This window comes from Myotis yumanensis, unplaced genomic scaffold (genome assembly GCF_028538775.1).
Source record: "Myotis yumanensis isolate MYYU_CA2020_CCGP unplaced genomic scaffold, mMyoYum1.0.hap1 SCAF_8, whole genome shotgun sequence".
Lineage (NCBI taxonomy): Eukaryota > Metazoa > Chordata > Mammalia > Chiroptera > Vespertilionidae > Myotis > Myotis yumanensis.
The window spans coordinates 13816509-13839635 of NW_027223759.1; positions in this window are offsets into that span (position 1 = coordinate 13816509).

Here is a 23127-nt window from a genome sequence, read left to right on the forward strand (position 1 = left end):
CTGGGAATTTAATTATCAAAATGGTTTGTGTGGGCATGGTGGTCGCTGTGGGGCAAATGAGCTGAGTCGCCCAAGGGCCACTGGTCTCATGTCCTGACTAAACACATTCACCTAGAAAGTGACTACTGAACAAAAAATTCTGCTCCGGTTTGATCAAGGAAAGTGTCCACCACAGCAGCAAACCCTGTTAGGGATGTGTGTGCATATATATTGAAGTCACCTCATTTTCTGTGTCTCCAACCTCCCTCCATTAATTCATTAGTCTTTGTGAGCATCTAAAATTCCTCCGAACAATGGGACAGATGTTATCAGATCCAGCAGCAGTGAAATCAATCAGGATTTTGGGAAGGAGCAAGAAGAAAGGTACAGGGTAATAGCAGTGCCTCTGACTGAAAAGCAATCTAACCCATTTTTAATTTAATTTGGAGTGCCATTATTTCAGGATTCCAAATGCTAAGGCCATATTCATCCTGCAGACCCCATGTCTTATTGAGTTGTGGCAGAAAATTAGCCTTTTTTTGTGACCCTGACTTAGCAAGGACATGCTGGGCACTCAGCCAAGGTGCTGAAAGCCCAATAATAATAATAATCTATACTTAAAGTTAGTGTGATGGCTATTTAGCCAGTGTCTCTCATGACGGGAGGAGTGTCACCTCTTCAGACTCTATTGCTGTTGGACTTAGCACTTTCTTTAGTGAATGAGAAATATCACCAGATAAGCTATTTTTCCTGGATGGGTGGAAAAGAAAGCATAAAACACAGGCTCTAGGGAAAGCTATGAAGTAACAAAAAGTATAAAGGAGAAGTGGGTGTGGGAGTGGGGAGGAATTGGGGGCGGGGATAAAAAGAGGCTGACCTTGCAAAGGAGGGAAAAAGCTTCCCTTTCCTAGAGTTGCCTTAGGGCGTTTGATGAACTTGAAATTTGCTTTGAACCCATCCGCCCTTCACCAAAAGAAAAATAATTCGGTGACCTACTTCCTGTAAAAGAGCAAATTTTTAAAAATCTTTATTGTTGAAAGTATTACATATGTCCCCTTTCCCCCTCCCCCCCCCCCATTGGCCCCCTCTATCCTGCCCTCGGCCCCCCGCCCCAGGCCTTCGCAACTCTATTGTCTGTATCCATGGATTATGCATCTATGTATACAAAGTCTTTGGTTAATTGGTACCTCCCACCCACCCTCCCCCGCCAGATATTAAATCCCAAAGCATTTTAACTGCATACTAGACTTGTTCTCTTGTCTAATTGCTATCATTTATTGAACTCATATTGTATGCAGGGAGTTCACAAGTTCATTGCATGCATTAGCCTTATCTCATTTTTACCGCAACACCGGCACTATGCATGTAGTCTCCTTATTTTATAGATGAGGAAACTGCTCCTTTAAGAGGAAATATGTAATTTGCTCACAGCTAGCAAGACATAGAGCTGGAATTTTGATCCAGAATTCCAAGCCTCCCACTTCTTATTCTGCATCACCAGGCTTTGTTCAACAATTTGTAACGGTATTTTGTTGATGCTATTTCAACAAAGAGTTCAATCATGGCCTTCTAAAATATGTTTTTCTTGAGTTAAATCAGTATCAAGGCTCTCAGATAAACACTGCGATGTCTGATCATTTGCTTTCTCCCTTTTGGAGTGCTCCAAATATTTTAGTTGGGTTGTAAAGGCATAACTAGTTAAAATGGGCCTTAGAAAATCATCATGTGATCAGTTTTCAAGACAGCCTCTCTACAGTCTCAGAAATTAGCTGCCAGGGAAAGTAGATGGTGAAGTAGAGGAAACTTCGTGTATCTTATGCTGGGCCAGTTTGTGCAAAAGGGTCTATGAATATCCTGAAATATTCATGTTCTCAAAGTCAGACACTTCCCTTCTCTGTGCCTAACTAGAAAATGGGATTAGTTATTTCAGGCATTGCCTCATTCTGCAAAATGGTCAAGGATGGGTTAAATAATACTAGTAAAATACTAATTGTTAGAAAGATAGAAACCAGTTCTTTTTTAAAAAAAACTACTTCCAAAACATTAATTTCTTCCATTTAGCTTCTAGGGAATGAAGACACAAGACAGTCAATAATTCAAATTCCCAGTAAAGTGAGGAAGTATTATTGACCCTGAAGAGCACAGAGGTTAATTTATTTGCAAAAATCACCTCCTGCCACACGCTCTGGGTGGAAATTATGCTAAGCCTCATGAGAAAACAATTGCTTCCCTCCCTCTACACGCCCCCATTTCTGTTTGTTGGGAGTGTCAGTAGAGGGGTTGGTCCCCTGGAAGCCATGTAGGACAGATGTTCAAGTAGGCATGAGTAGATCAAAGCTTTTATGTTCTTAGTGCAGTGATGGCCAACCTATGACACGCGTGTCAGAGGTGACACGCGAACTCATTTTTTTGGTTGATTTTTCTTGTTAAATGGCATTTAAATATATAAAATAAATATCAAAAATATAAATCTTTGTTTTACTATGGTTGCAAATATCAAAAAATTTCTATATGTGACACGGCACCAGAGTTAAGTTAGGATTTTTCAAAATGCTGACACGCCGAGCTCAAAAGGTTCGCCATCACTGTCTTAGTGTGTCCATAAGAGAAGCCATAGGGATCCAGGGGAGTATTGGCAATAAGGATGACAGCCAAGCACGTTTGCAGGCCCGTCAGAATTTTTGCAGGCCTATTTACTTATTTATGATTTGCAAGGCTGGGTAAATTGAATTACTCAGAGTTGATTATAAAGTAGGTTAATAGGCAAACTCAGCAGGTCAACTTGTTCACCATAGCAACTACTACCCTTTATCTCCACCCGAAATTCTTCTTCAGGGAAATTACTCCCATCTTTAATCCAATCTATAAATATTTTGGCACTTTCTCAAATTATTCCCAATAATTCAAATAAGAGAACACTAAATGTAAGTCATGACTTGTTAACATTTGAATTTTAAATTCATGAATGGACTCTATATCTGAAGCTTTCTGATATAAAAGACTCTTCTTTTAATTGCATTTTGGAATAATATATAGTGGATAATTGTTCTGTTTTTTATTATCCAGAATCCATCCCACTGCCTTTTGGTAATAAAATCCCAATTCCCTACTCCAAGGTATATAGTGTGGGTGGGACTGTGAAGGAAGGCTCTTCACCTTCCCCTAGATTAGTGATGAAAACTTCACTAAAGCCAGGTCAACTGGAGCCTCCCTCCTAAATACCTTGAGGGTGGCACACACCCATCCTGGCCACAGAAGCAGGTGAGTTGGCTGAATAAATCTCAAAACTGAGAATTCTAAAGCAGACTGATTCCTTTCCCCACCTTTAGTCCATTTCCTCAGTTTTCCCTTCAATTCTATGAGCCTTCCTCAATGGTACTCTTGCCCTTTATAAATTCCCATTATGTTAGCTAGAATCCATTCCTTTTGCTTACATCCACAAACTTTAATACACGACCTCAAGACCCTAAGATGAACTGAAGGCAATAATGTTAAGACAAAGATCTAAATGAGCCAAGGATATGGATGACTTGTTTTAAATAGTTCTGGCTTTGCTCTCATTTCTCCCTTATATTGCTTTGGAAACATCTGGGGGAGAAAAAAATTTACAGTGGAATCTTTTAATTAGCCACCAAATCGCTTAAAGAAAAGTCAAGTCTTGACCTTCTCCAGCATTTGCCTTTTTGCATTCTGTACCCTGGATGATAGTCTCAGTAACCAAGCCAATTCTGATGTCAAAAGCAAACAAGATATATCACTTAACAAAAAAATAAGACCAGGTTAGATTTCCATTTGACATTTTTCATCAGTGTCCCTTCAAAAGGCAACATTAGGAAATTATGAATGAAATGAATTTTGAATGCTGTCTCAGACCCTGCCAATTCCTTAGCTTTGCAGATTCCAAAACCTGTTCCAAATTAAGTATTTCATTAGCTTTAATGTATCTTATAACCTGATTCAGACTCTAGGATGCATTTTGTAATTTGAGTTCATTCATAATTTACTCTTTAGGAAATTATTGTATGAATAACAGCTGGAGGAAATCATCCTACTTGCTCTAAGAATAGCTAATATAGGTAATATTATGAGGTAATAACAGCAAGTTAGAACAGATTTTCTTGGGTACCCAGATAACAAGCTACTTGGGTAACATAGTGGCTGAGACCACAGGAATGGGAAGTAGAAAAAGGAACTAATATTTATTGAACACATACTCTTTGCCAAGCTTTATGTTAGAAATTTATTATCCCCATTTTTTAAGAGAAGAAAACTGAGGTTGAGAGATGCTAAGTACTTTTTGTTTAATACACATTTATTGAAGATTTATCATCTGCCAGAAACTGTGCTAGGCCCTGGAGATAAGTGGCAGATCCATAAATTAAACCCATACAAGCCATGACTTATATGCTTCCCATGGAAGATCCCTAGGTCAGAATCACTTCTCCAGACATGAAAATGAGACCAAGAACCAGAATAAAACCTATTTTTCTAGTGTTTTAGCATCAGGACAACAAATTTTTGGGAATTTTAAAAATTAGGGCCATCTCTAGGTGTTGTAAAATCTATCCTATATAATAAAACCCTAATATGCAAATCAACCAAATGGCGGAAGGACTGGTCGCTATGATGCGCACTGACCACCAGGGTGCAGACACTCAATGCAGGAGGAGCGCCGCTCAGCCATTAGCCGGGCTCATGGCTGGTGAGTGCAGCGCCGGGAGCCTCTCCCGCCTCCGTGGCAGCACTAAGGACCCCTCGGGGGATGTCCAACTGTCATCTTAGACCCACTCCCTGAGGGGTCCCGGACTGTGAGAGGGCACAGGCCAGGCTGAGGGATCCCCCCCACCCCCAGTGCACAAATGTCATGCACCTGGCCTCTAGTATATATATAAAAGCCTAAGCAACTGTTATGACCAATCGACCGGTCGACCAGTTGTTATGATGATGCACTGACCACCAGGGGGCGGATGCTCAATGCAGGAGCTACCCCCTGGTGATCAGTGCGCTCCCATAGCCAACCTTCTGCAGTCCCTCCCCACGGCTGTCCACCCCTATTGGTCCTAATCAGCCCAGATTGCTGGCCAGGCTGAGGGACCCCCCCCACCAGTGCACAAATTCATGCACCAGGCCTATAGTAATTTTATAATTTTCATAAGATTTTAATTTTCTCAAGATTCCTATAAAATTAAGAACATTATCACTCTCAATTTACATGTAGAAGAAAAAGACTATTAATGAGATTACTCACTGAGGGCTCTAGAATAAAAAAAGAATGAGGGCTCTAGAATAAAAAAAGAATGATAATTTGTGTTTAACAGTCTGGACAAGACAGTGAGTTAGCACAAATTATTGGCTGCCCTAATCTCCCCTCTGCAACTCAACCTGGGAGATGTGACATGAGAGATTAAGAAGCTAAAGGAGCCCTAGACAGTTTGGCTCAGTGGATAGAGCGTCAGCCTGCAGACCAAAGGGTTCTGGGTTTGATTTCAGTCAAGAGCACATACCTCAGTTGCAGGCTCCTCCCTGGTCCAGCTCAATGCAGGAGGCAACCAATCAATGTGTTTCTCTCACATCAATATTTTTTTCTGACTTTCCCTCTCTCTTCCACTCTCTCTAAAAATCAATGGAAAAAAAATCATTGGGTGAGGATTAAAAAAAAAGAAGCAGCAGCTAAAGGAGCCCAGCTGGCATGGCTCAGTGGTTGAGCATTAACCTATGAACCAGGAGGTCACAGTTCAGTCTCAATCCCCAGTGTGGGGCATGCAGGAGGTGGCCGATGGATGATTCTCTCTCATCATTGATGTTTCCATCTCTCTCTCTCCCTCTCCCTCCCCCTCTGAAATCAATAAAAATATTTTTTTAAAGAAGAAGCTAAAGGAATACAAACCTTAATAATTTACCACTAACTGCAAATAGTCCTTGGGAAGACCGAAAGTGGTAAGAACATCCTTGGAAGGCAGGTCAGAAGTCAAGGAGAGGGAATGACCGGGGACAGCTTTCTCTCCCACATATTGTCTTAGCAGATCTCTGCTCACCCACTGCTGCCTCCAAACATCCAGTTGGAGATCTCTTAGAGTTAGAATATCAAGAACTCAATGGGTATATTGAATAGCAGAATGAATGAACACAGCTGAAGGAAAAATGTCAAGCAAGGATTTTATATAAGGATCGCTAATGAAAATCTGCTAGTAGAAACAACTTGGTGGATTTGACCAAATCTAAATTACAGACTTCCATTTTCCATAGACAAATGAGCAAAATATTGGGGGCGGGGGGGAGTACTTGAAAAAGTGATGTGGCATTGATATCTAAAATATATATTTTTTTAAAAAACTTTGCAAATAAGAAGAGAAGATATCCAAAGAAGAAAATAAGAAGAAAAAGAAGAAAGCAAGGGCAATGGGCATGAATAGATGGGAGAGATGGAAACAGCTACGAAGTATATGAAAGCTATACATACTCATTAGTAATCAGAGAAATGCACATTTTAAAAAATGAGGTACTATTTTACACCCTCCAGATTAGCAAAAAAATTAGAAAGTGCTGGCAAGGATGTGGGGAAGTTTTACCCTCACTGGTGATGAAATTATAAGTTGGTACAAGCACTGTATAGTAATCTGGAAGTGGAATAAAGTAGGTGTATGCCCTCACAACTCAGAAATTCTACTGGGAATACATCTAGAGCGTCTCTTGCTCGGAGATCCATGGTGATACAGGATTGTTGGCGCATTAGTTGTGGTACCAAAATGTTGAGAGCAATCAAATATCCACTAGAGAATCTATACATCCACTAGACATCCACTAGGGAGGTGAATAAGTAAAACATACAAGAGCCATAAATGGTATATGCATGTATTGGAATAATCTATAGGACTAAGAAACAATGAACTGAATGTATATAGAGAAAAATGTATAGATGTCAAAAACACTGTGTTAGATGAAAAGTAAGAAAGAGAATGAGATTTATAGCACATTCCCATCTATAAAACTTTAAAAAACATACATACATGATATAATACACTCTTCTAAATAAATTCTAATAAACTAAGTAAATATGTGAAAGGTCGAATAGACTAATCTATGTAAAACACTCTTGAAAAATTGCTGATGGGGGGTGGGGACCAAGGTGAAAACAAACAAAATAAAATGAAATCTATATATATAAAAGGGTCAGCCTGTCCGACCAGTAGCTATGATGCACACTGACCACCAGGGGGCAGACGCTCAGTGCAGGAGCTGCCATGATGCGCACTGGCCATTTAAAAATAAATGGCACACAGACCTGGCTCCGACAAACCAATACTCAGCTTCCCCCAAGTGGGACATAGGCCCCACCACCACCGCAGAGCGAAACCCCACCAAATTGCAGCCAACACTGCCAAGACACCATGGCACAAAATGCGACCCACAGCCCAGTGCAGCCTGGAAATGGTGACTGTGGGCGTCGGGTAATGACGTCACATAGCAACACCCCGCTTCCTCTCCTTAGCAACTAGCCTCCTTGGAGTTTCTCCAGCCCAGGAATCTGACTTGCTTTTATAGCCAGGTGCAAACATTTCACAGTTTAACCAAATGTTTGTGAAGCGTTTTCCTGTGCCTCATTTCATTTGATCCTCACAGAAGTCCTGAAGTAGGGACATAGGAGACTCGGTAGAATCCTATTTTCTTTTCATTAGCAAGATGTGAATAGTGATATTAAAATATTTCTTCTAATTAATTTCCTTTCAATGTGCATGAATTCATGCACCTGGACACTAGTAAAATAATAAAACAAAATAGTGGCCTTGCTAGTTTGATAGTGTTTTGTGAATTGTCTCGATTCTGTATACCTAAGGTAATAAATAAACAGCAATTGGAATTCCTCTAACAAGTCTCTCTACTTTAAAAAGTGCTATGATCAGAAGGTATATTTTCAAGTTCTTGCAGAAGTTCTGCAGCAAGAAGCAAACTAGAATTGCAGAAAACAATGCCACTTATAAATTATCCTGGCTAGTCATTCATTTATATGCAGCAATGGAATAGTGCTGATCTGGATGGAGAATTATTCTACTGGTTTTGAAACAAGTTTGCTGCAGATGAGTGATTGCCATGAGATATGCAGACTAAAAGCATTCCTACACAAGTCAGGCAGCTCCAAATTTCTCTCAGTCTTCTTTTAAAACAAATAGAGACCCCGAGAAGGGCAAATAGGAAGTTCAGACTGTGCATCAAAGGTGGCACCTCGTATAATTTTAATTAGTCATCTTCCTACTCTTCATAGGAAACAATTAGTGTAATGGGATGGCATTGCCCTCTTTATTTAGAACTTGTAAATGTGCTGTTTATTAATGAAGATACAGGGGACCAATGCTGCAAACAGTGTTATGATGTGGTTCTCTTCCAAGCAGATCTTCAACATGAGTAAGGGCCTCTTCAGCTCTTGCCCAGGTTCTAATAATAATGAGATGAGGCCCTTTACATCTGGCTCCATTCTATTCTGGACTGCTTAAAGCACCACTGCCAGCGATTTGTCACTAGAGGTATATTTAGCATATTGGAAGGAAAACCAAAAGCACGGATTTTACATGGGAGCTAATCTGATAATTACATGGGTATCCAAAAGCCAGACAGTAAGGGATAGTGAAGACAATGTAATTATATAACTTGGATGAGGCAGGGAGACTATAGGAGAGGAGGCTGGATGCTGCAGACATTTTACCAAAGAAGGAAATTGAGCCCTGCTCTGTGTGGCTCAGTTGGTTGGGCATCATCCCATGCAATGAAAGGTCCCCAGTTCAATTCCCAGTCAGGGCACATGCCCTGGTTGCAGGCTCAATCCCTGGTAGGATCATCGGCGTTTATCTCTCTCCCTCTCCCTTCCTCTCTCTCTAAAAAATCAACAAAAATATTTTTAAAACAGGAAATCGAAAGAAGAATTTGATGCAGAAGATGCATAATAGTTAATAATCCCACGCCTCCCCCTTGACCCAGGGTTCACTTTTCAGCAAGAACTGAAACTGTGATTCTAACTGAAAACAGAATGGTAAGGAAGATGAGGAGGAGTTACATTTTAACAACATTCCAGGCCAATTCTTCCAATTCCTGAGGCTTGGGAATGGAGATCAGCCATGAGAAATTTAGGGTCCCTAAGAATGGCATCCTATAAATACCAATCATTTTCAGTTAAGGTTTTTGCCGTCAATGCGGCATTTCCATTTGCCAAAGTCTTCTAGTCATGTCCGAAGCCGCCCAAACGATGCCTCCAAGGAGCCGGCCATCATGGCCTCCAGGTCCCAGGGGTCGAGGCTGGGAGGTTAAGTGAATCTCCCCAGGCCACACATTTCATTTTGAGGCAGCAGGTGCCAATAAGGAATTCTCTCTCCAAGTTCCGAGTCTTTGTACAACAAGAAAATCTTTCCAGGGTAAAACATATCGTAAGATACCTGCTGTTGATCCAGGGTGAGAAATTCTCCTGAGCAGGGGAGACCTCTCAGGGTGCAACATCTGCCTTTATAGGTACCCAGTCCGTGTTCTCTAAGACTCCCCTTGATAACATGGGGAGTACATCACGTGTATTCACCAGCAAAGACAAGAGGCTCGTCCGAAGAACCAGCATGGACTAGGCACCAGGCCTTCCAGGTCACTAGCAAGATTGAGACATGTCATCAAGGAAACACACTGGTTCTTAAAAAGTATCCTGTGTCACTAAAGGAGCCAAACAAACTGCTTGCTCTCCTGAGAAGGCAGCATGACAGGGATAAAAAGAAAGCAGACCGTGGAATTAGACTTGATTTGATTCTTGTTCTCCACCACTTCCAAGCTGAGTGACCTTGAGCCTCATTTCCCTTGTCTGCCAAAGAGAGGAGGGGGTACCAATTGGAAAGGGTTGTTCTAAGTGACCCCTCCCAAACCCGTAACCCTCAGAACCTCAGAATGTGACTTCATTTGCAAAGAGGGCCTTTGCTGATGTAGTCAAGTTAAGTTGAGGTCGTTAGGATCGGTTCTAACCCAGTAGGACTGGTGCCCTTTAAAAGGGGGAAATTTGCACACAGACGGAAGACGCTGTGAAGAGACACAACACCATGTGAAGGTGGAGAATTGGAGTGATGAATCTACAAGCCAAGGAAGGCCCACGATTGCTGGCAAGTCACTAGGAGCTAGGAAGAAGCAAGGAGATACCCTTCCCTACAGGTCAGAGGGAGGACAGCCCAGCCATGACCTTGATTTCAGATTTCCAGCCTCCAGAACTGAGAGACAACAACTTTCTATTGTTCTAAGCCACCCAGTTTGTGGTATTTTATTACAGCAGCTCTGGAGAATTAATTCATTGTAAATATTAAAAGCAATTATTTATATAAAGTACATAGTAAGACATCAATAAATTTAAGTTCTCTTTTTCAAAGAAAACGATTTATACATTGGAAAGCAGAAAAAACCTGTTCACTTTCTCTCTCGAACTTCAGTATGGCCTGGCCACATGGCAGATGGATCTCTGTCTGCTAGAGCAGCCTTACATTCTACAGCTCAGTGCCAGCAATTATCCGGTTTCCTGGGGGATCTCTGGGTTAGAAAGGACTGAGGACTGAGCCAAAATTCCTAGGTCTGAACTGGAACGGAGGAAGTTCTTATCTGGAATATAATCTGCCCTTTATTGGGAAGAGCTAGGATGCTTTTCTCCAAGGGACACAGGCCAAGCCTAACTCCTACACCCTGGGTCCCACTCACCCTGGGGCCTCTCCATACTCACCTGTAGGCTCAGCCATGGCCAACATCTCAGTCTCTATATCTTTAAAAAGCAACTGATCTGAGGGCCCATTTGCTGTGATAGTTGAGTATGGACGCTGGAGCTGGACAGCCTGGGTCCAAATCTGTTACTTGTTGTGTATTCCTGGGCTAGTTACTCTCTAAGCCTCAGTTTCCTCCTCTAAAAAATGGGCATGATGATAATAGTACCCAACCCATGGGCTTATTGTAAGGGCTAACTAATATAGCTAAAGCATACAGGTTGCTGCTGGGGTCACAGTCAGTACTGTATAAGTACTGCATTATTGCTGCTATGTTGTCATTCAGATCTAGTCCCTGCCTGCTCTCTAGGGCTGGCAGCTGGTTCCTAACCTCAGGCAGGAAGCTCTTGTCTTGATAGCTTGCCTAGTATTTAGTTTCTCTAGAACTGGAACCTAGACCAGAGTCTCTATAATCTCAACCCATTGTCCTAGTAGGGAAGCCAGGGTCTGTGGCCCTGCTATCTGTCTCCCCAAAGATCCCCCTGCTGTCTCCCCAAACACATCCCTGATCTTGCCCACCTGCCAGGATGTCCAAATGCTTTGAATTCTCTACTCCTAGGCTCCACCCTCTCACGTTGTTTTCTGATGATCCTCTGTGTTAATCCTCCAGAGATGGCTGTTATTTGCCACCTGACAGCCAAATGAACTTGTTTCTTATCTCAACAGCTGGATTTTTTCTGAAAAATCTGCCCAGACACCCACAGGAAGGCAGGATACCCCATTTTTGCTCTAACTTCCTGCAGTAAATAGAGTCATTTCTAAGTCAATACTGGATGGTCCCACACCCCATCAAAATGGAGCCTACTCATTTTGACCACAATATTTACTAAACATTAAAAATACTAGAGGCCCTATTCCCGGCCAGGAAAAATACTAGAGGCCCAATGCATGAAATTTGTGCAAGGGGCTTGGCCCCCGCCACCACAGTGACTGTCTTGGTCCCCACTCGCCACAGTGGCCACCTCAGTCTAATTAGCATATTACGCTTTTATTATTACAGACTAGAGGCCCAGTACACAAAATTCATGTGGGGGGCGGGGGTGCGGCCTGCACCCTCTCACAATCCAGGACCCTTCTGGGGATGTCCGACTGCTGGTTTAGGCCAGATCCTCAACTGGCAGTCGGACACCCCTCTCACAATCTGGGACCGCTGGCTCCTAACAGCTCACCTGCCTGCCTGCCTGGTTGCTCCTAACCATTCTGCCTGCCTGCCTCATCACCCCTAACCACTCTGCCTCAGCCCCCACCACCGCAGCTTCATCCAGAAGGATGTCCGGAATGACATCTGGAAGGTCATTTGGCTGTCCAGTGTAATTAGCATATTACATTTTTATTATTATGAATTATTATAGATGTGGGAACAACATTGGCACTTTATTTAGTTATGACAAACCCATCACTCACAAGGCAGTACATTTGATTATATCAAATCATAAGGTTAAGCCGAATAGGAAAGTCATTTGTAAGACTCTATAAAAGTTTCTCTCATTTTGCAACAATCATTTTCTCTAACTGCCTTAATGGATGGTATTTAGAAAAAAACATCAACCACAACAAAAGTCAAAAGCAAAATCTTTTTCTGCTCTTCATTTCCCGAAGATGACTCTACCTATAAGATATTAAATTCTACAAATTAAGATACAGGTTACATGTAGGGAATGAGGCTTGTTAAACTGACATTGGCAAGTACTAATTATGTTTCAAAATCTGTGCTAATTGCTTCACACAAATAATATAATTGAATCATCATAATAAACTTGTAAATTAGGTACTAATTCTGTGTGTGCTTTGTGGGGGGTTTTGTTTTATTTTTTTGTTTTGTTTTGTTTTGTTTTGTTTTACAGATAAAAAAACTGAGGCACAAAGGAGGTGAAATAACTTGACTGAGATTCAAAATCTACTTTAGCTGAGTTCAGACCCTGTGCACTAAGTTGAAGAAATAAAACTCTTCTCCCTTCTTTCTTCCTTTTCCAATTGATAGTAGTGTCCAACTAGGCCTGCTCCTTCCAAATGTATTCAGTGGCATTTGCTTGCGGAAGCCACAGCCAGCAAACGCTACCCTCATTGTCCCCGGCATAATGCAAGGTCACCGTGGCCCTGGGCAGCAGAGGCTATGAGTTCCTTTTCAGTTTCATTAACTAACCTGGGGGGAGGCTGGGATGGGCAAACACTAGGACTCCCCAGCCAGCAGCCAGCCTGGCCTGTGAACAGAGGTGGAATGTGACTGGGCCCCATCTCTGGGGATGGCTCACCTCTGGGTGAGGTAGGCCCTGAAAGGTGATCATGGGAAATTTCAAGTGCATTGATGAAAATGGGAGAGGAGGGGGGAGCTTGGTGAACATTTTTAGGAATGTAGGCAGGAAATTGGTGGCCAAAGCTTCCTTCCAAATCAAAGAAAGTGGCTTTAGGATGTTGAAAGTGGCTTTACCCCAGTCCTGTTTCCTCCTCATCAGTCTACCCCTGACTTATCTTCAGGGAATTGGAGTGGCTGCTTTCGCCCCCGGCTATAACGGGAATTCCAACTGCAGGCCAATTAGAATACACCGGAACTGCCAGTAAAATGTCTCACTGGCTTTATTGGTTTCATAAAACAAGTGAAAGAAATCAGACACAGTCCAGAGCCTTGTCAAGATATGAGTCTCTTTATGAAATAAATTGAAGGGAGCCGTAGGGCTTCTGATCTCTCCTACTCCGCCAATGAGCTGCTTCTAGCTACTGAACGCCAGCTCACCACACAGACCTGAGCTGCAGTCCTTACTTCCCTGAATATCTGAGCTGTAGTACTTGATCTGTGTCCCTGGTGGACGAAAAGGGGCCACATGCTAACATGGTAAGCTCAGGGAAGGCCTTGCAAACTCAGAGACCCAAAGTAACCACAAAGGATGGTCTGAAATGAAAACTTAAACGAAAAGCAGTTAATGGTGGATAGTCATGTCCTAGGCCAGTATCTTCCCTGACAAAAGTCAATCTTTACCTTAACTGAGCCTGGCTATTGTCTTTCTGCATCTACGATAAAATACCATCAGAATGTCAGGGTAATCTTCCTTCCTCTGGACCCCTCAAAGCACAGGCACCACTCTGCAGAGACCACAAATCCCCTCATTGTTATTGAGCTAACTGTTGACTGTTAACTATCCTGCACCCACCTGTGTAAAAGAAGGGTGTGTCTATCATTTTACCTTTTATCCTATCCCAGAGGTTTCTCCACTTTGCTTTCTCCCGACTCCCTAATCCAGTGATGGCGAACCTTTTGAGCTCGGCGTGTCAGCATTTTGAAAAACCCCAACTTAACTCTGGTGCCGTGTCACATATAGAAATTTTTTGATATTTGCAACCATAGTAAAACAAAGACTTATATTTTTGATATTTATTTTACATATTTAAATGCCACTTAACAAAGAAAAATCAACCAAAAAAATGAGTTCGCATGTCACCTCTGACACACGTGTCATAGGTTCGCCATCACTGCCCTAATCTATCAGTGGATTTCATGTGACCCACTGATGTCTTCTCTTTTGATTGTAACGTATAAAACAAGGTGCAAAACTGCCATTCTCTGGAGCGTTATCTCAATCCGTGGAGATTCGATTTCCTGGCAATTGTCTGCAGTTTGGCTCAAATAAACTCACAAACATTTTCCACAGCTTTGACTGTTTCTTACACGAACACCTTGGTTTTTCTGAGCCTCAGTTTCCTTATCTGTCAGTTTCATATGCTACGCCTCCTTTTATGCCTACCTGGGGCATAGGTATAATTTAAGATCATAGAGAGCGGCATATCGCTTAGAAATGCAAGGCCCTGTCTTCATCCCTTTTCCCTCCCCCCAAACCCACTTCTGGGTGGGTTCCCTCTCAGTGTCGCAAGCCTGGGCATAAATTATCCTTTCAGCTATCGACTCCCTATTGGAAGTGCTGCGTGTGTGCATTTGCCAACGCGTGTCCAGCATGTCTGTTTCCCTGTCATTCTTTCTTTGTTCTTTCCCAAGGCTTCCGTGGCAGTAGCCAATGGGAGGGAATGTCCTTGACCAGCCCCTCCCCGTCACCAGCCCGAGGATGGGCCACCTACCACTACCCCCTCTTCATCCACCTCTTCCACCCCCTCCCCAGGCCCCCCTCCCCACACCATCCTCATCAGTGCAGTGGGAGAAATGAGAGCCCGGGAAGAGTGATTCGATTGTTTGCCGACCCTTGTAAGTGCCGGAAAGCGTGGAGCTAGAGCCACGTGCTTTCCTCCAATGCTCCTTTGGGGCTTTTCTGAATGTGTCCCCAAAGGAGCACTCCTGCGGCTCCTTCCATCAGCCTCCCAGGGACTGGACTTGGTTCAAAACCGATGGACCCTTTTCCCCGCCTCCTCGCCCCCACCTCCAGCCACACAAGCCGGCCTTTATCCAGCCTGGTGTTCATTACAAACAATTACTGACAGTAATTAGCTGCTCAGAATAACAAGGACGTTATCTTTGCTCAGCTTCACTGCAAAGGCGCATGAGCAAACCTTATCGTGCTTGCACAATCAAGTGCATTTGAAAATCCCCTTTAGAATCCTAGACAACACCACCCTGCCCACTTCCTTGTATGTAGAACCAATTTCCCTCTCTCTCGGGCTGGATTTTCCTTTGGGGTAGAGTACAAAAGCTTGGAGAGAAAACTTGTGTTTAAAGCCCCGTCGCTTTGTCCGTGATTTTTGACGATCCTATTGCTGGATTAGAAAGTGTTTGCCATACACCCTGACTTTAGCATGCATTTCCTGGCTTCGAAGGCTTCAGGTGGCCTTCAAGTTGTCAATATTGAGGCAAAAGCAACAATCAAGAGTGAAGCTAGAAGGAGGAAAGGTTGCAAAGTTAAGACTCTCAACCCCGGGAGAGGTTGAAAAGCCAACTTACCAAAATAGCAATATTAAAAAAAAAATCTGGAAAACAAATTCACCACGAAACCATTCCGACTGCTCCATTTATTTCAACGAGTGTGGTATTAATAGAACGCCTAACAGCAGGGAGTTGGAAAATAAATGTATTCTCACTCACAGGGGAATGACTAAATGACTCACAAATGCAAAAATAAATAAATGGCTCCCTATGAAAACCTGAAACTATATTACCCGGGCTGAAACAACTAAGCTTTTTAACTGTAACCTAACATGTTAAACTCAATCAGTTTTATTTGAGGCCATAGCTAGATCGAGCGATCAATCTCCATTACCCCGGGCTTTTTTTCATCTTCACAGTGCTATTTTTCTTCCTACAAGACATTTCAGTTCATTTCCTTGAGCCTTCTTCAGTTTAATGGCTGCTTTTGCGGGGGAGGGGAATTTTCCTCCTTCCTCTGCAGGAAACAGGAAAAATAGAGCAAGGAAAAAACTGTAAGAAGGGCATGCCTTACTTCTATGTAGTAAAGAGAAGGAAGGCAGACACAGTGAGAGGAAAAGATAACAGGTCGATAAATAAAGTGTTATAGGTTGTTTCAAATGCTATGTTAAATGTTAACAGGTGCTGCCTCCTGACACTATAAAAAGATCAACTTTTTGTCTTCTTTGTAATTTGTGAACAGGTTGGCCCCTAGGACTTAAATGAGGTCATGCCAATTAACTCCCGGATTCCCGCAATCAGAGTGATAATGACATCCTTAGCAACCGTCCTAGCGCTCTGGCACCTGCCTGCTGCTATAAAAACCCTTTTCATCTACACAGGTTTAGGTTAGGTGGCCGAAGCTGTGATCCTAAAATCTGAGGACTGAGAATTTATGTTATCCACCCTTCCTCCATCTCCCTGAGGGGCATGAAATCTTTTTTCTCTCAAAAGAGGAGCATTAAGAAGAAAATTGTCACTGGCTCCAAAAGCTGAGAATTGGGGCTTTTCCCAAACACAATACAAATCATCAGATGGTTCTTTGGAATCACCTCCTATTAAGGGAAGCTAGTGAACTTCATCTTTCACCTTTATCCACCTAATTATACAGTCCAGACTGAAAACTGCTTGATCCTGAACTGCCTTTAACAATAAAAAAAAATGTTATCAGTTACTTCACAGGATGACAGTTGATACCCCAAACACAGCTAAACAAAAAACATTAGCAATATTTCAGGGTTTCTTCCCCAGAGTACTTTAAACATTTTTAGTTCTCTGAAGATAAACTGAATACATATAACAGAAGGAGACAGATCAAGAATAGTCACAAAATATATTGGGTGGGCAAATTTATCTCAACAACCTTCTCCAGCTATAAGCATTTTAGTTTGATCCCACATTTATCATACTGTCTCTCCTATATGCCCCTTGTTATATTGGGCACTTTGGGAAATTCATAAAAATCGAAGACCCTTGAGTGTGTCCTTATTTCAAAGAACTTAAAATTTATTTGGGAAGAAAGAGAGAGGCATCTGAACAATAGCAACAACAGAAATCTATTTGAGAAGTGTTTATAGTGTAAGATATTCATGGCCCTAAGATTTCCTTAAAAGTCCTCTGACGGTGTAAGTAATAAACTAAAAGGAGGGACAAGAGAGAGGGAGTAAAGGGATGAAGGAGGGAAGGAGAGGGAGTAAAGGGATGAAGGAGGGAAGGAGGAAGAGAGGGAGGGAAGAAGAAGGTAGGGATAGAGCAGGGGTCCTCAAACTACGGCCCGCGGGCCACATGCGGCCCGCCGAAAACATTTATCTGGCCCACCGGGTGTTTTTGCCACCGCTGCCTGTTGCTTAGCAGCCGACTAGTTTTTTTTTAAACTATAGTCCGGCCCTCCAATGGTCTGAGGGACAGTGAACTGGCCCCCTGTTTAAAAAGTTTGAGGACCCCTGGGATAGAGGAAAGAAGGAGCAACCAGTCTGAGAAGCAATCAGAGACTGAAGAAAAACTGAATGTTCCAGGAGAGTAAAGGGAAGGCAGTTGAATATGCCTCAAGGCCTTTGCATTTGTTGATCCTCTAAGTGAAGTGCTCTTTACTCAGATTTCCACATGACTGATTCACTTTCGTTTCTATATGAAAACTAGGACCCATCTGGGGATGTCTGAGTGCCAGAGATCAGGCCTAAACCAGCAGTCGGACATCCCTCTCGCAATACGGGACCCCTGGCTCCTAACCGCTCACCTGCTTGCCTGCCTGATCACCCCTAACCACTCTGTCTGCCTGCCTGATTGCCCCTAACTGCTCCTCTGCTGGCCTGGTCACCCTAACTGCCTCTGCCTCAGCCCCTGCCACCATGGCTTTTTCCAGAAGGACGTCGGATGGTGTCTGGAAGATGTCTGGTCTAATTAGCATATTACCCTTTTATTAGTATAGATGTTTTACTTTATACCCACACACGGGAACCAGAGATTCCTTCCATTCTAAAATAGGGCTAGCACAGGTAGGTTCTCAACAAATCTGAATGAATGAATGAATGAATGAATGAGAAGAGTTAGTTGCAGGGAATGGAAGCTGCTCATTGGAGGAGACAGTGTCTGATAAGAGCAGCTGGCTCTTATGAAGTAGATCTGTGTTCTCAGACAGATTCCCTAAGCACGTCAGTGTCAGGTAAGACCTGTGACTTCAGAGATGATTTGCAGAGCTGACGTTATCTGTAATGTCAGCCGTCACCATATATTTCTCATTGGAGGATATCAATTCCCCGTTTTCCTAATTGATTCCAGTAACAGAGATACCCTGAGTGCTGTATACAGCTCACTGATTGCTGGGCAAACATTATTGAAGTGTCAATATTTGCTCTTTTTTCTAGAGCTTCATTTTCAAAAAGATTGCAATTCATTTGAGGACACTTCTATTTTATGCACGGGGAGGGCCAATACAAACTAAATCTTTATTTCATTATTCTTTACCCCTGCTCTGGTCACAGGGGGTGGCTTGACTTACCAGCCACCATGGCTGTCCTTCAGCAGCTCCAGAAATGTTCCCAGAGGATGCTCGTACTGGGGACAGCTGCACAGTGCTATTTCCGCCTCTTCTGATGAGCCCTGCAGTTTAGAAGAGGGCATCAGAGACTCTAGAGTGGATTGGACCACCAATGGTCAATGTTCTTGATTCTTCTCATCTGGACCACATTAGGTATGGCAGCTGGCTTTCCTCTCTGACCTCCTGGTCCTCAGCCTCTTGGGTTAGCCTGAACCACACTTTAGCCAAAAGTTCAGACTGGGGACAACACGGAATCATTCTTCTATCATGTGACTGCTTTATTGCAAGGCTAAACACATGTGATATACTTTGGAACATTCCCTTCCATCATGACAAACAAATCTGTGGTCTCTTTTTTGGCTCATTTGTTTTGCCTTCGAGAGGAGAGACTTGGCCTTGGTAGAGACGGTGACCTTGAGACTTGGTCCCTTATAACTAACTCATATGCAAGGTGATTTTTCCTACACTTATTTCTAGATGCATATAGAGCCCTACTTCAGTGCTTTCTGTCTTCTGGAAAATTCCTGCAGCTTGCTTCTCCTGGACCATGGGCCAGGCCCCCTCATTAAATTAAGGTGTCCTATCTAGCCCCGAGAAGTCCCATTCCACATGTGGAATCACACGAGACCGAGTCATTGTTACGTGCATGGGAGTTTGGAAGCTGTTTTGACCAGGGCCTTTGATCCTGATGTCCCTGGACCTTGGTGTGCTTCAATTCCTTGGTACCCAAATGGAAGATATTAAAATAACGGCTTTATTCCTCCCCGCCATGTTAGCGATAATCGACGTGCTTCTGGAAATGAAAACAACCTGTGATGATCCTGAGATGTGATCTGGTGTGATGTGCCAGGCAGTAATATTTCTGATTAGTCATCACCGGGCCTCAGTGTACTTCTAATTGTGTTTCAGATAATGCTATTCCCAGTTAGGCAGATGATCATTGTAATTTCTGGTAATGAAATGGCTAGGGAGCCCGTTCTGTGCTGGGAAGGGCGCCAGCGCTGGCACTTTATAAGAAACAAGTGTGATGGCCTAGGACAGAGAGATGAAGCCGTAGTGCTAGTTGAACATTTACAGCGTGTATCAGATTGAGTCTTTCTCTAGCGCCCTCTCTCATAGTTAAGATTGAGACATTTTCAAAGGGACATCCCTCAGCCTGAAAGCGACTCTGCAGAAAGCAAAGACTAGCAATTTTTCTTTCCCCTTTGCTCTCTTTCCTAGGCCAAAGCATCACCATTGGCCTTTCATGCTGGCAAAGTCATTTTCTCACCCTGGTAAATAGTGGTTTGGTCCCCCGGCATCGATAAATAATAATGGAGCTTTTTTTTGGAGGAAGTTATTGAAATGATTTTGCATAAGAGCTCTCTAGATGAGAAAAAAAAGAAATTTTAGAAAGCTTCCCAAAAGGTGTGGGGTTGTCAGCTCTCCTCCTTTTCTATGTTCTTAACATCTTATGCCTCAGGTACGTTCATAACAAAATCATCACCTGGCTCCAAACTCCATAATCGTTAGGTATTCCAGCTAAAAGCTGAAACCCAGCATCTCAGTGGCTTCTTGTCAATATATTCAACCTCATAGGTATGAAGAGTTCATCTTCCTCCAAGGTTGAGTCTGCAGCCATTAATGATTCTGCAAACTACGTTTCCAGACAGCCTCATCAACAGACTGCTGGCCAAGACCCGTCAATGCAGGAGGGCAGGCAGAAGGGCAAACCCTGCAGTTCTCTCTCTCCGCTTCAGGCTACAGTTTAGAGCCGTGGTTGATCTCCTCTGTGGTTTAAGCCCCTTCCTTCCAGGTCCCAGCTCTTACCAGGTAGTCCTTGGCTCTGGTGTCTATAACATCACCTTATCCCTGTATTTCTTCCGTCTCAGGCAACACTCTCTTGCTGTTGCTAATCTCTGGGTTGCTTCACTACCTCCTATTTGGCTTCTTGTCCCTTCTACTTACATCATCAATTCTTATATTTAATTCCCTCTGTTTAAAATCCTTAGAACGGTTTCTCTTTTCCTGACTTGACCCTGATATCACAGCCCTTTCTGGTTTGGGTTTTTTCCTGAGATTTTTTCATTAGCTGCAGATACTGATTACACCGTTATTAAGATTTCAGGTCATCTCAGCAATAATTAAGATTAATATTCACCCACAACAATCATAATGGCCTCTCTCACCGCTCACCAGTGTGTGGTGTCCTTAGGGCAGCCAGTACTAGATTAAGCCCATTCTTCACATTAGCTCATCTAATGCTCTCAAAGCATTCCAAGGTTAGGGTTCTTACTATCCCCATTTTCTAGATGAGGAGACTGAGGCTGAGCAACTTGATCAAGGTCATGCAGATAATAAGTATCAAGACATTGATTTGAAAGTATGTTCATTTCAAGCCCCCTTTTTAAGCCCCCTGAGAATGGTGACAACCAATGCCTCATTGAGAAGGCACAGCGATCCAAAGCGTACATATGAAGGATTCCCAGAAGTGTCTTTGAATAATCCTGTCCACATCCTGCCTTAACCCTTTTGGGGTTATTCCTTCTGCCTAGAGACATTAAAATGGATTTGTTCAATGTGTCAAGGACACAAGGGGAAAACCGAATGCCCAAAGCTGAGGGCAACTAGTAAATCTCTCTCAGCGTGCATGAGGGATGAGGGAACCTTCCACTCCGGGGGGGCAGCCTGGGCGCCTGCTGGATGCCTGCTGGTCTCTGGCTGCTGAGCCCCCTGCAGATCCCGGCTGCCAGAAGCAACAAGGCAGCCGCTCTGATCTTTCCTTACCTAAGGGTAAGAGATAAGCTGCAGAGAAAAATTAATAAGAGTGAAGGAAGACAGTCCTGAGAGAGGAGGGGAGGCTTCTGAGAACAAGGGGGAATTGTCTAGACACATCCTTCCTGTTGGCTTCTCCCTTCCCTTCTCTTTCCATTTTTTTCCTAAGCTCTGTTTTCAGACTCATTTGCCTAAGCATTCCTTTCTGTCTTTCCTCTTCCATGTCTAACGATGGGGGAGTGGGGCCGGGAATAAGAACCAAATTAGCCAAACATTTTACCTTGGGGACTGAGTGATAAAAATAACAGGCCGGTTTCAGCTCTGAATCATTTCAATAGCATTGGAAGCATGTGGAGGAGCCACCGTGGGGGAGCTGGGGGAGAGGGGCTCAGACTCTCCTCTGAATTAGAACTTGATTTATGGCAGGAATCAAATTCACAATCTTCTCAGGGTCTGGTTTTGAGCAAACGCAATGAAGATCTGCAAAATACGAAGTCCAAAATGGTCACACCAAGAATGAACAGGCCTCCATCTCCTTCCTGGCATCAGCAAGGACCTGCAAGCCCACTGCTTGCTTTGAAGTGTGCAAATCATCTTCCATGCGTTAGTCCAAGGGGGTGTGAAGAAATAAAAATGGTCAACTTTCTATTATCTGGGGGAAGCTCACCCAGTTTGTGGTTGATGCAAATTTTTTGATTTTCCTTTCTTTCACTTGCTATTTGCCATGTACTCCCCTTCCAAAGAGGCAGGCAATGGGAAAGAATTGAGAACATCTGCAGATTGGTTGACTATTGTCATTTGCTTCAAAGCAACAATAGTGTTGCTTGTTTAGATGTCTTTTTCCCTTTCTTTCTGTTTTTATTTTTTTGGGTGCACGAAAGTTGGTTTTGAATATCAAAAAATCAGGAAACAGCCTAAGTGCCCATCAGCAGATGAGTGGATTAGAAAACTGTGGTACATCTACACTATGGAATACTATGCTGCTGTAAAAAAGAAGGAATTTTACCATTTGCAACAGCATGGATGGACCTGGAGAGCATTATGCTAAGCGAGATAAGCCAGTCAGAGAAAGATAAATATCACATGATTTCACTCATTTGTGGAATATAATGAACAACATAAACTGATGAACAAAAACAGATCCAGAGACAGAGAAGCATCGATCAGACTGTCAAACCTCAGAGGGAAGGTAGGGGAGGGTAGGGGTAAGGAGGAGAGATCAACCAAAGGACTTGTATGGGTGCATATAAGCATAACCAATGGACACAGACACCAGGGGGTGGAGGGCATGAGTGGGGGGGGGGGGGCAATGGAGGGATACGAACACATATGTAATACTTTAATCAATTAAAAATTCAGGAGATGTAGGTGATCTTTCCAATAAATTCTGGTTTCGGTTTCTGGAGGAGAATTTGGGAGGGGATGGTATAAAGGACATGGTTAAGGATGCAATTCTGGCAACAGAAAGACTCTTCTTTTTTTAATATATATTTTTTATTGATTTCAGAGAGGAAGGGAGAAGGAGAGAGAGATAGAAACATCAATGATAAGAGAGAATCATTGATCGGCTGCCTCCTGTATGCCCCCTACTGGGGATCAAGCCCGCTACCTGGGCATGTGCCCTTGGCTGGAATCGAACCTGGGACCCTTCAGTCCTCAGGCTGATGCTCTATACACTGAGCCAAACCAGCTAGGGCCAGAAAGACTCTTTTCATAGAGACATCAGTGAAGGAGAACATGACCCACTGCTTAGA